Source organism: Muntiacus reevesi, chromosome 10 (genome assembly GCF_963930625.1).
Source record: "Muntiacus reevesi chromosome 10, mMunRee1.1, whole genome shotgun sequence".
NCBI classification, from domain to species: Eukaryota; Metazoa; Chordata; class Mammalia; order Artiodactyla; family Cervidae; genus Muntiacus; species Muntiacus reevesi.
The window spans coordinates 49,796,710-49,811,199 of NC_089258.1; the positions used below are offsets into that span (position 1 = coordinate 49,796,710).

The 14,490-nt window shown below is 40.2% G+C and overlaps 1 protein-coding gene across 1 annotated transcript in view; it reads right to left on the reverse strand.

Annotated features, from left to right (window-relative positions):
- Positions 1-14,490, reverse strand: part of GPM6A (glycoprotein M6A) — a 259,505-nt gene that overhangs the window by 239,972 nt on the left and 5,043 nt on the right. Inside the window, exon 3 of the mRNA XM_065946711.1 lies at positions 11,887-11,979. The gene's annotated coding sequence lies outside the window, so the exon portion shown is untranslated. The remainder of the gene's footprint in view (positions 1-11,886; positions 11,980-14,490) is intronic.

A 14,490-nucleotide genomic window follows, 5' to 3' on the forward strand; every position in this document is an offset into this window, starting at 1 on the left:
TGCACACAAAATAAGCTCATTAAACAACATGCCATTCTACATGCCCCAAAGGATATGGGAAAAGTTAAGAAATTTCATTTTCAATCTATTGTGAAATGTGGTCCAGTTACCAGAAGCAAATGAGACGTAATTTTTTCCACCAATGAAGCAGTTTTGTATGTGGTTCAATTTACTCTAGATATCATAAAGATAAAAATGATTTGATATTTTTCTAGTGTGAACAAAACTATATTTCTCTTCCAGACTCACAGTACTTTGGCATTGTTTTGTTATTTCTTTGTGTTCAGATTATTTTCCCATACAGGGCAGCACCGAGTGCTGAGCAGAGTTCCATGTAATACACAATATGTCCTTATTAGTTACCTAGTTTACATACAGTGGTGTGTATAGTATGTATGTGTCAATACCAATCTCCCAGTTTATCCCTCCTTCCTCTTTCTCCTTTGTAACCATAGTTAGTTTTCTACATCGATGACTCTACTTTTCTGCTTCTGTTTTGTAAATAAAATTAAAAAAAAACTTTCAGAATTCCCAGAAAGAAATCAACATATCTGTAGCATAATGAATTATTTCAGGACCTTGGAAACACAACAGTTAAAATGCAATTAAAATGAGATCTACTCTTAATGTAGAAGAAACAGACACTCCTTGCTTATCTAACACTCCTGCTGTGAACTATACACTGGGGAGGTTTGTTGTGTGTGTGGCCACGGAGCCAGCCTTCAAAGCCCCATTTAAGCCACATCACCCCAGTCACACCTTGTATATTTCTTTAATGAAGATAAGCACTTTCTAGTTACTTTATTCATTTGCTTCTTTGGAAAATCCTGATATTATATTTTTACTGCAACATTTCAATTATGATACTATCTTTTGTGTCGATAGACCTAAATATGGTTTAAATTTATCCTGAGTCCTTTCACCTAGGTAATCAAGGCAAGGAGTGACATGTGTATTAGAACATCCAAGTCTTATCAGGATGGATCTACTGGAAAGGTCAGATCAACCGTAAATAATAGTCATGTATCAGAGTACCTACTATGTGCAGCAGAAAGTGAAGAAGAACTAAAGAGCCTCTTGATGAAAGTGAAAGAGGAGAGTGAAAAAGTTGGCTTAAAGCTCAACATTCAGAAAACTAAGATCATGGCATCCGGTCCTATCACTTCATGGCAAATAGATGGGGAAACAGTGGAAACAATGGCTGACTTTATTTTTCTGGGCTCCAAAATCACTGCAGATGGTGCTTGCAGCCATGAAATTAAAGACGCTTACTCCTTGGAAGGAAAGTTATGACCAACCTAGACAGCATATTGAAAAGCAGAGACATTATTTTGTCAACAAAGGTCCATCTAGTCAAGGCTACGGATTTTCCAGTGGTCATGTATGGATGTGAGAGTTGGACTATAAAGTCTATAAAGAAAGCTGAGTGCAGAAGTATTGATGCTTTTGAACTGTGGTGCTGGAGAAGACTCTTGAGAGTCCCTTGGATTGCAAGGAGATCCAACCAGTTCATCCTGAAGGAAATCAGTCCTGGGTGTTCATTGGAAGGATTGATGTTGAAGCTGAAACTCCAATATTTTGGCCACCTAAAGCGAAGAGCTGACTCATTGGAAAAGACCCTGATGTTGGGAAGGATTGAAGGCAGAAGGAGAAGGGGATGACAGAGAATGAGATGGTTAGATGGGATCACCAACTCAAGGGACATGAGTTTGGGTGAACTCCAGGAGTGGGTGATGGACAGGGAGGCCTGGCGTGCCACAGTCCATGGGGTGGCAAAGAGTTGGACACGACTGAGTGACTGAACTGAACTGAACTATGTGCTAGGTCCTTTGCATAAACATCGCATATGTAGGTCTTCCAAGGACTCTGAATTCAGTGTATTATTACTATTAATTTACAATTAATAAACTGTAATTTATTACAGTTTATTAATTGTAATAAATTTCTACATGTTTCTACATTTCTAAATTCTGCTAATTTCTACATGTGGAAGCCAAGTCAGAACATCTGTCACATAGCACAGTGAGGCTCACATCCTCCAGTGACTCACAGGTCTGGGAGAGACCAATCAGTGGCATTCTTAGCCGAGTTCCAAGGACAAGATCCAAACACAATGGTGAAGTCTGAATTAAGGAAAGGCCTAATTCAGAGACCTAATTCCTGAAACCACCAAACAGCACGAGTAGCTTTTGATTCTGTAAACTGGATAGTGAACATCTGGACCAGAGTTGAAAATGACAGCAGCATTTCAGAGCAGCATGGGATGTCAGAAACCGTCTGATTTACAACATATGATTCCCCCACCACCATTTCATCTTCTATTCTGAGGTCAAATTTATCATCCATAAAACGTAAATCTGGTTATGTAATTTTCTGATTTAAGATTCTTTACCTAAATGTTAAAATAAGACAAACATTGTACAATTAATTTTTACTGGAGTATAGTTTATTTACAATGTTGTGTTAGTTGCAGGTGTGTAGCAAAGTCAGTCGGTTATATATAAATCCACTCTTTTTTAGATTCTGTTCCCATTAAGGTCATTACAGAGTATTGCGTAGAGTTCCCTGTGCTATACAGTAGGTCCTTATTACTAATAAGGCATTACTGAAATAGATAAAAGTTATCTATTTTATAACCAGTAGCATGTGTATGTCAATGCCAAGGAACCTATTTGCAAAATAGAAATTGAGTCACAGATGCAGAAACCAAGTTTATGGTTACCAAGGAGAAAAGAGTAGGGAGAGGGACAAATCAGAAAATTAAGAAAACATTTCAAACAGCATAGAGGGGACATGGTGCTGTGGCAGCCCTCCGATCGGCTCTCCAGTCTCAGCTCTGGAGGCGGTCATTCCTTGCGTCAGTCCTCACGCTAACCCTGCACATCACTCTATATGCATGCATGCTCAGTGACTTCACTAGTTTCAGTTGTGTCTGACTCATTGCGACCCCATGAACTGTGGCCCACCAGGCTCTTCTGTCCATGGGATTCTCCAGGCAAGAATACTGGAGTGGATTGCCATGCCCTCCTCTCTTGCCGATCCAGGGATCAAACCCACATCTCTTTCGTCTCCTGCACTGGCAAGCGAATTCTATACCACTGGGCCACCAGGGAAGCCATCACTGTTAAGGTTCCTGTAATTTGCCATGTTTTCTCTCTTCTCAGACCTTTGAATATGCTATCCCTTTGGCTTCAAACAACTCTTTCTCCCAACAAGTCTCCTCTCCTACTTTGCTCTGTAAATATCTACTGTCTGGATTTTGCAGCTTGGATTCGGGGGCTGTTCATGACCTGGAGACTTGGACACACCATCTAAATGCTCCAAGCACAGCCTGTCTTCCCATCACAGGAACTGTAGCTTCATTTCAAACTGCCTGGGTCTCTTAAACTACAGGCTCTGGAAGGGCAGGAACCAGGGTTCTTCTCAGCACTGTGTGCCCAGCATTAGGCATAGTGTTTGATGCAGAGTAGGTGCTCAACATTTTAACAGAAATTTTACATACACACATATGCACACATACAATTTCTATCACAGACATACAAGATATTTTGATTTGATGATCTCCCATCCTCCAGCTTTTTTTTTTTTTTTTTTTTTCTGAGTTTGAAAATTGTAATTTATTGATGAAAGTGATGTCGCTCAGTTCTGACTCTTTGAGATACCCCATGGACACCAGGCTCCTCTGTCCATGGGATTTTCTAGGCAAGGGTACTGGAGTGGGTTGTCGTTTCCTTCTCCCATCCTCCAGCTTTTGTATAGGAAAACACTGCTGCCCAGAAATCTTAAGTAATTTGCTTTAATTCATGTTTTATTAGTGCTTTATAAGCACAAATCTCAGTCCACAAAATCCAATGCATAGAAAAAGTTTTATTTTCTAAAAGTTAATTTGGCAGCAACTTAAATTTAAATTCCCTTAGAATGGATGGCAGGCCACTTGACCTTGAGGGTCCCAAAGCGTCTCCCCACAAGAGTACTGCAGATAAGACCCTGGGGTCTTAGTGTTATTTTCAGAGCCTGGACTCGGGCTCTCACCGTCCCATTCTCCGTGAGTCCTGCCAGCCAGCCAGCTCTGCAGCAGCCATGCCCACGCTTGGCTGTGGTTTCTTTGGAGAAAGAGATCGCACTGGAGCTGAGTCCCGCCTCACAGGACTGTCACCTCTTCTGAGCCTGGCCACCTCCTCCGGCAACACCAGATCCTAACTGAAGTCTCCTCCACCCACTCCTAAGCTCCACCTGACAAAATCTGCTTTTGAATATTGGAAAAAGCCCTTTTCTCTCCATATTTCTCTCCAAGGAATTCTTTCTTCTCACTCTCTTCTCTCAAGGCATTTAAACGTTGGGCTATAAAAGTCAAGAAGGGAACAAAACTGCAGACAATTTTAGCTTTCTACTTTTGTGAGTTGGAACCCTTCCGGTCCAGTGAACTCACAGGCGTTTTACACACAGAGAAATGAATTGTGTCACAACGCTGAGAAAACCCAGGTGGAGCTCTGGCCTCCAGCGAGCTAGATCCAGGACTCAGTTATGTCATCAGGGCCTGGTTTTCCTCCAACCTGGGTCTCTACTCCTTGCTTGAATCTATTCTCTGATGACTCTATGTTATTTCTGGTTACCGTCACCATTTTAACTTCAAGACCACTAAGGAAGAGAATGAGGTTCTCTATCTCAGAATGACCAAGAAAGCAAACTTTATTGCACCCGCCTGACTGATGAGATCACAATTTCACTCCTGACCTTAGTGGTCCATGTAATACGATGCACTCAATGACCTAAACCCAAGTCCCCTGCATTACACTTGAGCTAGATACGGGACTTCCCCCAAAGCATTTGGATTGAGAGTTGGCAGAATACTTTCTTGAGGGGAAAATGGATATGATTACTGAAAAATGGGAGAAATAAATCTGAGCAGGATTGAAAAATAATGTACCTTTCTTACAGATAGTTTCCAATATAAGCTGCCAACAACTCCTCACCTCCCTGCATGCACATGACATTAATTCCATGAAGACGTGGAGCTCCCTTCCTGCTGAACCAGGCTGCCTTGCCCAGTAGAATGTGACCTGCCCAATAAATGCAGCACTCTGCCGGTCTGGGGACTAGCCCTTCACAGGTCTGGAGACTTTGACATTTGCTGTCTTAGATCCTTGAGCTTCAGGGTAAGAAGTCCAAGATGTCTTGACAGAAAAAGGGGTCAGGTGAAATTAGGCAGCAAATGGGGAGAGAAAGAGGGGCTCTGCCGATGGCTGGTACTAAGGCCCCAGACGCGTGAAAGCGACGTTCTTGGATCACCCCACACAACACAGGTATCAACTTAATGAAGTCACACCAGTGACTCCAGCCAAACCCTCATGGAGCGGAGAACCACCCAGTCAGTCTGTCATGAGATACAGTCAATCACAGCTGTTTCAAACTACTGCATTTGGGGGCCGACTGCTTACACATCAAAAGGGAACTGATGAACTGATACATCTTTACCTGCTACAGATAAATTACAGGGAGGTAAGGAAGCACAGAACTGTCACTGGCTTGAAGGGGAAGGGGAGACTGGAAAGGACTTTACCGTTTATCAGCCTTCCCTACTTGGAAGCACTCTGGTCTCTGGCTCTGAATTCAGGGCTCTTCTCATTAGGATTCACCGCCAACCTTACAAGTGTTCCCTACTGTTCAGACAGGCATGTACTGTTGCTGAGCATGGATCAGTCTGGATGAAAAGGTGCCTAAGCAATTTAGACTCTGGCCAGAGAATAGACTGGAGAGCAGGCAGGAAGAAGAAATCATTAAAAAGAAAAAATGACTCTAGTGGAAGAAACACTGTAAAAGTGATTTGATCATTTGTACCAACAGCAGCAAACAGCTATGATCATAAGCTAGTTCATGTATTTCACAGCAAAAAATAGGATCAAAAGAAGCCTTGAGGCTATAGTGCCCTCTCATCATTATTTTTTAAGACTATTAAAATAATATGGCTAATGCAAATAATTACTTATTGCAAGAAGGAAATGATCTATAAAGCCCGTGCTTTTTACCAAATGACCTCGGCAACTTTTACAGATCTCTTAGATAAAACTGGGAGAAGGAAACAGCAACCCACTCCAGTATTCTTGCCTGGAGAATTCCATGAGCAGAGGTGCCTGGCAGGCTACAGTCCATGGGGTCGCAAAGAGTCAGACACGATTGAGTGGCTAATGCTAGATAAAACTAGCAATGGGGAAAAAAAATGAGAATGTACAAATCCACTAAGAAAATAATTAAACGATGAGAAGATAAAAACAATTATAGAATATATCTCATTTCTGATTAAAGCAACACTATTACGGAACTAGAGAATCACCATTTGGCAACCCTTATAGTCATAACTGATTTCAAAAGAATCATTAGCAGATGCTAAAACTAAATCTGGTGGATAAAAAGTAAGTCTGATGAACAACAGGAATTTTATGTTCCTAACTCACAAATTATCTCGTGTAATATGCTTATTTATTACAATGAAAAATATAACTTTATGTAGGGAAAATGGGTAGACATCACTGTAATGAAGTCATAAAGTCAACAGCACTAGTAGCAGTAGGACAAATGACATCTTGAGCTTCCTGATACAATGGATGCACAGGAAACACCACATACTTCTACAATATTCTTGCCAAAAATGCAGAATGTACATCCAATCACGGACTGTGTCCCATCAAAGCAAGCAGAAGCACAGCCTACGAAATGACTGGCCTATATTCTCCAGAATTATCAAGGTTATGAAAACAAAGACAGACTGAGGAGCTTTCAGAGTAAAGCAGAGCGAGAAGACAGAACAACAGGGGGGAACCTGACCCGGGATTTCTTCTCCTTTACATCCTTTATAGATATTATTGGGACAATTGGCAACATGTGAATAACGTCTGTAGTTTAGATCATAATACCAATACTAAGTTTCTATTTGATAATTCTACTTTGATTAAAAAGAGAATATCTTTGCTTTCAGGAAATATTTACTGAAAAATTCAAGAGTAAAAGAGCATCAAGTCTGATGCTTACTTTCAAAAAATGAAAAAATATATATACAAGAGAGGGTGTGTGTGTATATGTAATACATTTGAGAAGGAAAAAGCAACACAGCAAAATAGAAGTAGGAAATGTTAACACGGGAATCTGGATAAAAGAAATCTTTTTCAATATTCTTGCAGCCTTCCTACAAGTCTGAAATTATGTCAAAATAAGAAGTGAAAAAAGAGCAAAGCACTGCTTTTTATCATTTTCTCTCAAGTACTACCAGCATTATGATCTTCTCAGAAATATTTTCAGTTAAAAATTCAAAAATTTTTAACACAGTCCTATTTAAGCAAAGAATATTAACAAGAAAAATAGTTCTTCTCTGATATTGAAGATGTGTAGCATGGTTTACTCTGTTTGTATGGCCTTATGTATAAGCACCAGGTAGCCTTAGCTAGACAATATCAAGAACAACATTACTTATCTATATTTGGTATGCATGTTTTAAAGGGCATAATATATATGCCTAATAATATTTTAGCCTTTTAGAAATGTTTAAGATTGATTTAACATCAATAGAAAAATGAGAGAAGAATCTCTCACTGCCTTGAAATTCTGGTTCAATTTAATAAAGCAAAAATAGCAGCAAAGTTGCATTCAGACACCTGTGAGTGACACACATGCGGCTATTACCATCCTATTTCCACTTTGTGAAAATAGGTAACTAGGCCGTTTACTTGTGAAAAGACAATCTACAGTGTGATTTCTTTTCATGAAAACTCTTCTGTGCAAGGACTTATACATTGTGTTTGGCTGCTCAGTGTTTCAGAGGATGGACTGTAGGCTAATGAAAAACTGACCATTCATTCAGTCATTCAAGAAACACATGTTGTTCACCTACTGCTGCCTATAATACATCCTGTTCAAGATGCTATAGGTATGGCAGTAATCAATATAGGCAAAGACCCTGCCTTTTTCTAGGGGCATGCAGTGATGGATGGATCAATAGACAGAAAGATGAGAGAGAGAGAGATGAACAGATTTCAGGTGTGGCGGATTGGTCTAAGGAGGACTAAAGTAGAAAGAGGATAGAAAGTATCAGGGAAAGAATTGATGTTTATCCTATGTAGTCAGGAAGGACTGTCTAATGAGGTAACGTTTAATCAGAGATCTGAAGGAAGCAAAGGAGAAACACACATAGAAATCTGGGAAAACTGTATGGAAAGGCAGAGGACACACAAGATGTAAAGGCTAAAACTTAGAGACTCAATTTTAAGTTTACGATCTTGTTAGGCTTTCCCTGATGATAACTAAGAAAAACACGGGACCCAACGGCATGACTTTCCCCGCTCTGCCATTCCAGCGCAGCCCCATAGGGCTGGTCTGCAGCGTCATTACAGAGAGGTTCTGCCATGTACTTAACGTCGGAGGAGAAACTTCATTTGAAGTGTATTTCATTCTGAATGGAAAAGAAAATAAAAGACCTTAAAAGAAAAACCCGCCTCTCACGTGATTGTGGCTGAGAGTGCATCCCCACCAGAGGTCAGCCTAACCACACGAACGCACTGTGGGACTTGACACAAGCACCATTTTCGTGAAATTGTGACTTAAATCTCTCCTTTCCTTCTTGTTTTGCAAAAGCATAATTGAAATGCTAAGCCTTTGCACCCGCTGTGTTGTCTTTGTTGCCATAGCTGGCTCCTGGTGATAAATTCTGCTGCAGTCTAGGTTTGCCTAGGACTCCAGGGGGTTCTCAGGAAACTGGACCTGTGGCTTTCAGTGCTGGAACTGGGGAGGACCTGGGCAAATGGGGAGGAGGTGGTCCTCCACCGTGTGTGTGTGTGTGTGTGTGTGTGTGTGTGTGTGTGCACGTTAGTTGCTCTATGCGACCCCATGGACTGTAGCCCACCAGGCTTCTCTGTCCATGGAATTTTCCACCCAAGAATACTGGCGTGGATAACCATTCTCTTCGCCACGGGATCTGCCCTACCCAGGGATCGAACCCAGGTCTCCTGCATTGCAGGCAGATTCTCTACAGTCTGGGCCATCAGGGAAGCCCCACTATGGTCACTCCTAAACATTTGTGTTTAAGCAAAACTTCTTTTTTTTTTTTAAATTTTGAAGCAGCTTAGCAACACAAAGTTCTGGGAAGTTGAATTTTAAGTAAACTTCTTGGTAGTTTTGCTACAAGTAGACTTTGCTTTAAGAAACACTGATTTTAAGATTTTGTATTTAAGTTCTCTGAAAAGGAGGGTATGTGATGTTAGCTCAAGAACATAAACACACACTGATTGAGCAGAACAATATATTACAATGACTTCATTTTATCTCCCCCTTAAAAAATTACTTTTACTTGGCAAAAACAAATAATTAATCCTCTATTAAATTGATTTATATATAAAGGTAAGTATTTTGTCCTCCCGTTTGAAATAAAAAATAGTACTTCAGAACTGATATTATCTCACCTATAACCATAATAGTGAAATAATGTTTAGCCAGAAATAATGTTTCAACAGCTATCCAGTCACCTCCTCCCCCAGTCAAGTTGATCCAGACAATGAAGTATCACATGCATCACATAAATCTGGTACACTAACTGGTTATCCTGGATCCTTCAGAAATCCAGTCTTAACACTGATGCCCCAAAGATGTATGTTGCCCAAAGCCAAACACACTGGAGCACAAGGTTGTCGGTGCATGTGATGGGCTGAGAGGCCTGATTGCTGGACGGTCACCTGGAAAGATGCTGACCTCTCTGACCAGAAGCAGGACTAGAGAGGAAGACCTTGTGCTGGAAGCTAAAGTCTCCAACAAACCAGGGAACAGAGAGGAAGACAGGCGTATAAAAGCTAGACAGACATATAAATGGAGGGCAAAGGCTTCAAAAAAATGCAAGTACTTTTATTCACATCACTGTCTCCTCTGAGCAAAAAAAAAGAACTCCAGAAGGTCAAGGATCCCAATATACTAGTCTTTCCTTTACAATACTAAGATTCTAAGGATTAGGGTCGGGACAGGAAAGCGAGAAAATGAGGACTTCCAGAGGTGAGTCAGCAAGGATGCTAGGCATGTGCTCATATGAACCCTGGAGCAGAGTCGGTGGAGAATGTTCAGTCCTTTTAGTTATATTAAATAAATTAGACCTGCATTTTTTTAAATCGCGGAGATAGAATTGAAGTGTTTTATGGTTCCTACTATTCTTAGATGCCCTTTCACTTCATTAAAACGTTTACGAAATGATACAATTTTTGACATGACAGTCATGATGTACATGGAAACCCAATGTCAAAGGAGCAGCATTTACTAATAAGTCTCAGGCAGTGAAAAGGTTTGGAATGTCTTGTTTATGTTGCTGCACTTGCTTGCTTACAACAATAATTGTGTTTCTTTTCATGTTTCACTGCTCTGTGAACTGAGCTTTTTTTGTTGTTAAAGCACAGGAGAAGAGGGATGGAGGAGTTATAGGCTCAGGGCTTACAGAAATGTATTCACCGTGAAATTGTAAATTTCCAGTAAACATACATATCTTTTAATCCAGAGAGTGGATTTTCAGGGCTGAATAAGCAACAAAGTTGTATCTGATTGTTGCTTCGAGTGAAACTTAACGAGTGAGCAAACGGGACCAGGAGAAGAGGCTACGAATGGAGCCTGGCCAGAGGGAACTTGCATTGCCTCCGGGATAGACGAGGGATCAACGGCCTCGCTGTCTAAGGGTACAGTAGTGCCACCTAGTGGCGACTCAAAATTGTCACTTAGACATTATTAGAAAAATTAGCATTGCCCTGTTAAAACAATCTATACGCTCTTTCAGATAATGTCAGAAACTCCATATCTTAACCAAAGAAAAAATCACCAGGATTTTTCACTATTCAGACGTTAACACTTGTCCCATTATAATCATAACACACTCCATCTGTTACCCCCACCAAAACAATCTCAGCTATGAACAACAGTAAATATGACAATAAAGATTTGGGAAAAACATTGGCAAGTAGATAGACTAAGATGCTCTTTTGAAGCCTTGATAGCTATTAGATAATCCTAGTTTACAATTGTGCCAATGCGTATGCTATTTTAAGCTAAGCCTTAAATACTACTTCATTTCTACTCATTCCTTGAGATTATCTTTTCTCCCCTGTGAAGCTGCACGTAGTGTTTGTTAGGAATCAGTCACGTTGATTAAATTTAAAGTCTACAGTTCTTCACCTCAATGAGTACACTATGGAGCCAAAGCTAGATCCCCAAATATCACCAGCACAGCTGTTGAAAGGCCAGTGGAAATTCACGCATCCTTCTGATGGTCCAATTTGAATCCTACTCATCATTTTGAGCTGTTTTACTCTTCTCTTTTAAATTGCAGGTGACAGATAACGTAAACATTGTTCCGTCTGATAAAGTTTCAATTAACTTGCTCCTCTTTCCCCACAAAGACAATTTTTGCTTGCATTTGAAATTCATTTCAATATTCCTTTACACATCATGTGCATTTGTGAAGTTTTGAAATTTTTTTGAACTGGTTATAACATCTACCTGGTTCCTTCCTATACAGGTAAAATGCCTGTAACTGGTGAAATGGCATGTGATTGAACAACATACTTCTCAAAATTTAATTGTGTTTTCATGAACAAGAGGGAAAAATCCATTTGTATACCAAAAGCAATGATACTAAAATGCCCAGGCGATTAAAGCGTTTGAGAATACTTACAAATTAATCCCTAAGGATCTTGCCTCATGATCACTCTCTAAGTTTCAACATGAAAATAAAGTGTTATGCAATGCAAAGTCTTGAAAAGCTAATTATAAGCATCTCCTTAAGTATTAATTTATCAACCATAAATTAAAAATTCTGAACATTCATTTCACAGAACAATTTAAGTAAGTGGCAAATATTAGATGTCCACTAACCTGCTTAATCAAACCCTGGGAGATGGTGAGGGACGGGGAAGCCTGGGATGCTGCGGTCCATGGGGTCTCAAAGAGTCGAACACAGCTTGGTGACTGGACAACAACAACAAGAAATGCGCTTAATAGACATATAAGACTGACTTGCTTATTTACTGAATTACTTTGGCCACACTTTCCTTTTGAGAAAAAAATTTTTTTCAGTATAACTTCTCCAGAATAGAACGTGGATCCATTACTTTCTTACTCCTCTTTCACCTCTAAAAAGCCCCAAACTATAATACAGTTGTGGAGCCAGAGTGACACAGAGCAGGGGTCCCCAACATCCAGGTCACGTACCTCCTATTAGATCAGTGGCAGCATTAGATTAGAAATAAAGTATACAGTTAATATAATGCACTTGAATCAACCTGAATCCATTTCCTTCACCTCAAGTCCGTGGAAAAATTGTCTTTCTCAAAATCAGACCCTGGCACCAAAAAGGTTCATAGGGACAAAGGAGTGGAAAAACAACATGTCAAAAAAAAAAAAAAAAAAGGACATACTTATTATTAAACTGTTTTGCTCCTTAGAAAAAATATTTTAGGCCATAAAATCAATCAACTGATAAATCTGGCATCTGGAAAAACACAATGCAACATATATTGTGTTCATATTTCATAAAATACATATTTAAGATTTTTCTTTTTCTTTCTTTCAGCAAGATCGCTATGATTAGAAACAGAGTGACTCAGAAGTCGTCCTCTCAGGTTTAATTTTACGACTGCTCTCAGAAAACATGGCCAAAGGAAATTTGGCCATGTGCTGAACAAGGTTTTTAAATGCTAGATTTTAACTTCTTGCTGATGATCTTAAGCATTTTAAAAACAAGTGAGAAATGACTATCCTCTTCAACCTGGTGTCACTAAAATACTAAAATTGTGGATTAAAGATAAATTGTTGGCAGTCATCCCTAGAACAAAATGCTTTGTCTTAGGGGCCCAGAGTCTCCCGAGATGTTTTCAGCAAATTGCTTCATGTGGGACTCTCATTCATAGCAACAACATCTTGTCTTGTTTTCACAACAAAACAGTCCAAGGCACGTGTTCCACAGCCAAACGGCTGCATCTTGCTTTAGTTTCACTCAGCGTAGCCTGTTGCACTCTCAGTCTATCATATACACTTCTTCAAGGCTCTTTAAAAAGCTTGGATAACTTCTATTTCAATACATAGGCAGTTTTATATACACATAAAAACACATTTATATGTATATAAAAACACATTTATATGTATATAAAACACATACACAGGAATAGAATGCCCATATTAGAGAATTTTAGAATTAGTGTGTTATAACATGTATCTCAGGCTTCCCAGGTGGTAAAGAACCTGCCTGCCAATGCAAGAGGCATAAGAGACGCAGGGTCAATCCCTGGGTCAGGAAGAACCCCTGGAGGAGGGCAACCCACTTCAGTATTCTTGCCTGGAGAATCCCCATGGACAGAGGAGCCTGGGGGCTACAGTCCATAGGGTCACAAAGAGTCGGATATGACTAAAGCAACTTAGCACGCAGGCATGTACAATACCTATCTCAGATAAAATCTATCTGTATCTTACACCAAAAAACATTTCCATTTGGAATATAATAAGTTGAAAACATATTATGATTTAAGAGGAGTGGGGTAAAATTAAGGATATAAACTCAGGTGGCTGTCCAAATAAACAAGAATAATTTTGCCTATGTTGCTACTGTGCTTAGTCGCTCAGTCATGCCCGACTCTTTGAGACCCCATGGACTGCAGCCTGTCAGGCTCCTCTGTCCATGGGATTCTCCAGGCAAGAATACTGAAGTGGGTTGCCATGCCCTCCTCCAGAGGACCTCCCAACCCAGGGACCAAACCCAGGTCTACTGCATTGCAGGCGGATTCTTTACTGACTGAGCCACCAGGGAAGCCCCAATATTCATTGCAAATATACATTCAAATAGAATCTTCCATTTAAAATAAAAAAGGTATTCACATAATTTTCTTTCTCTCTAGCTGGAGACAATTAGTCACGTGCCAAAGTTAATCAATTACTATTGAGAGAAACGCTGGGCTGGAAGAAGCACAAGCTGGAATCAAGATTGCCGGGAGAAATATCAATAACCTCAGATATGCAGATGACACCACCCTTATGGCAGAAAGTGAAGAGGAACTAAAGAGCCTCTAGATGAAAGTGAAAGAGGAGAGTGAAAAAGTTGGCTTAAAGCTCAACATTCAGAAAACTAAGATCATGGCATCTGGTCCCATCACCTCAGGGGAAATAGATGGGGAGACAGTGGAAACAGTGTCAGACTTTATTTTTGGGGGCTCCAAAATCACTGCAGATGGTGAGTGCAGTCATGAAATTAAAAGACGCTTACTCCTTGGAAGGAAAGTTATGACCAACCTAGACAGCATATTAAAAAGCAGAGACATTACTTTGCCAACAAAGGTCCGTCTGGTCAAGGCTATGGTTTTTCCAGTGGTCATGTATGGATGTGAGAGTTGGACTGTGAAGAAAGCTGAGCGCCGAAAAATTGATGCTTTTGAACTGTGGTGCTAGAGAAGACTCTTGAAAGTCCCTTGGACTGCAAGAAGATCCAAC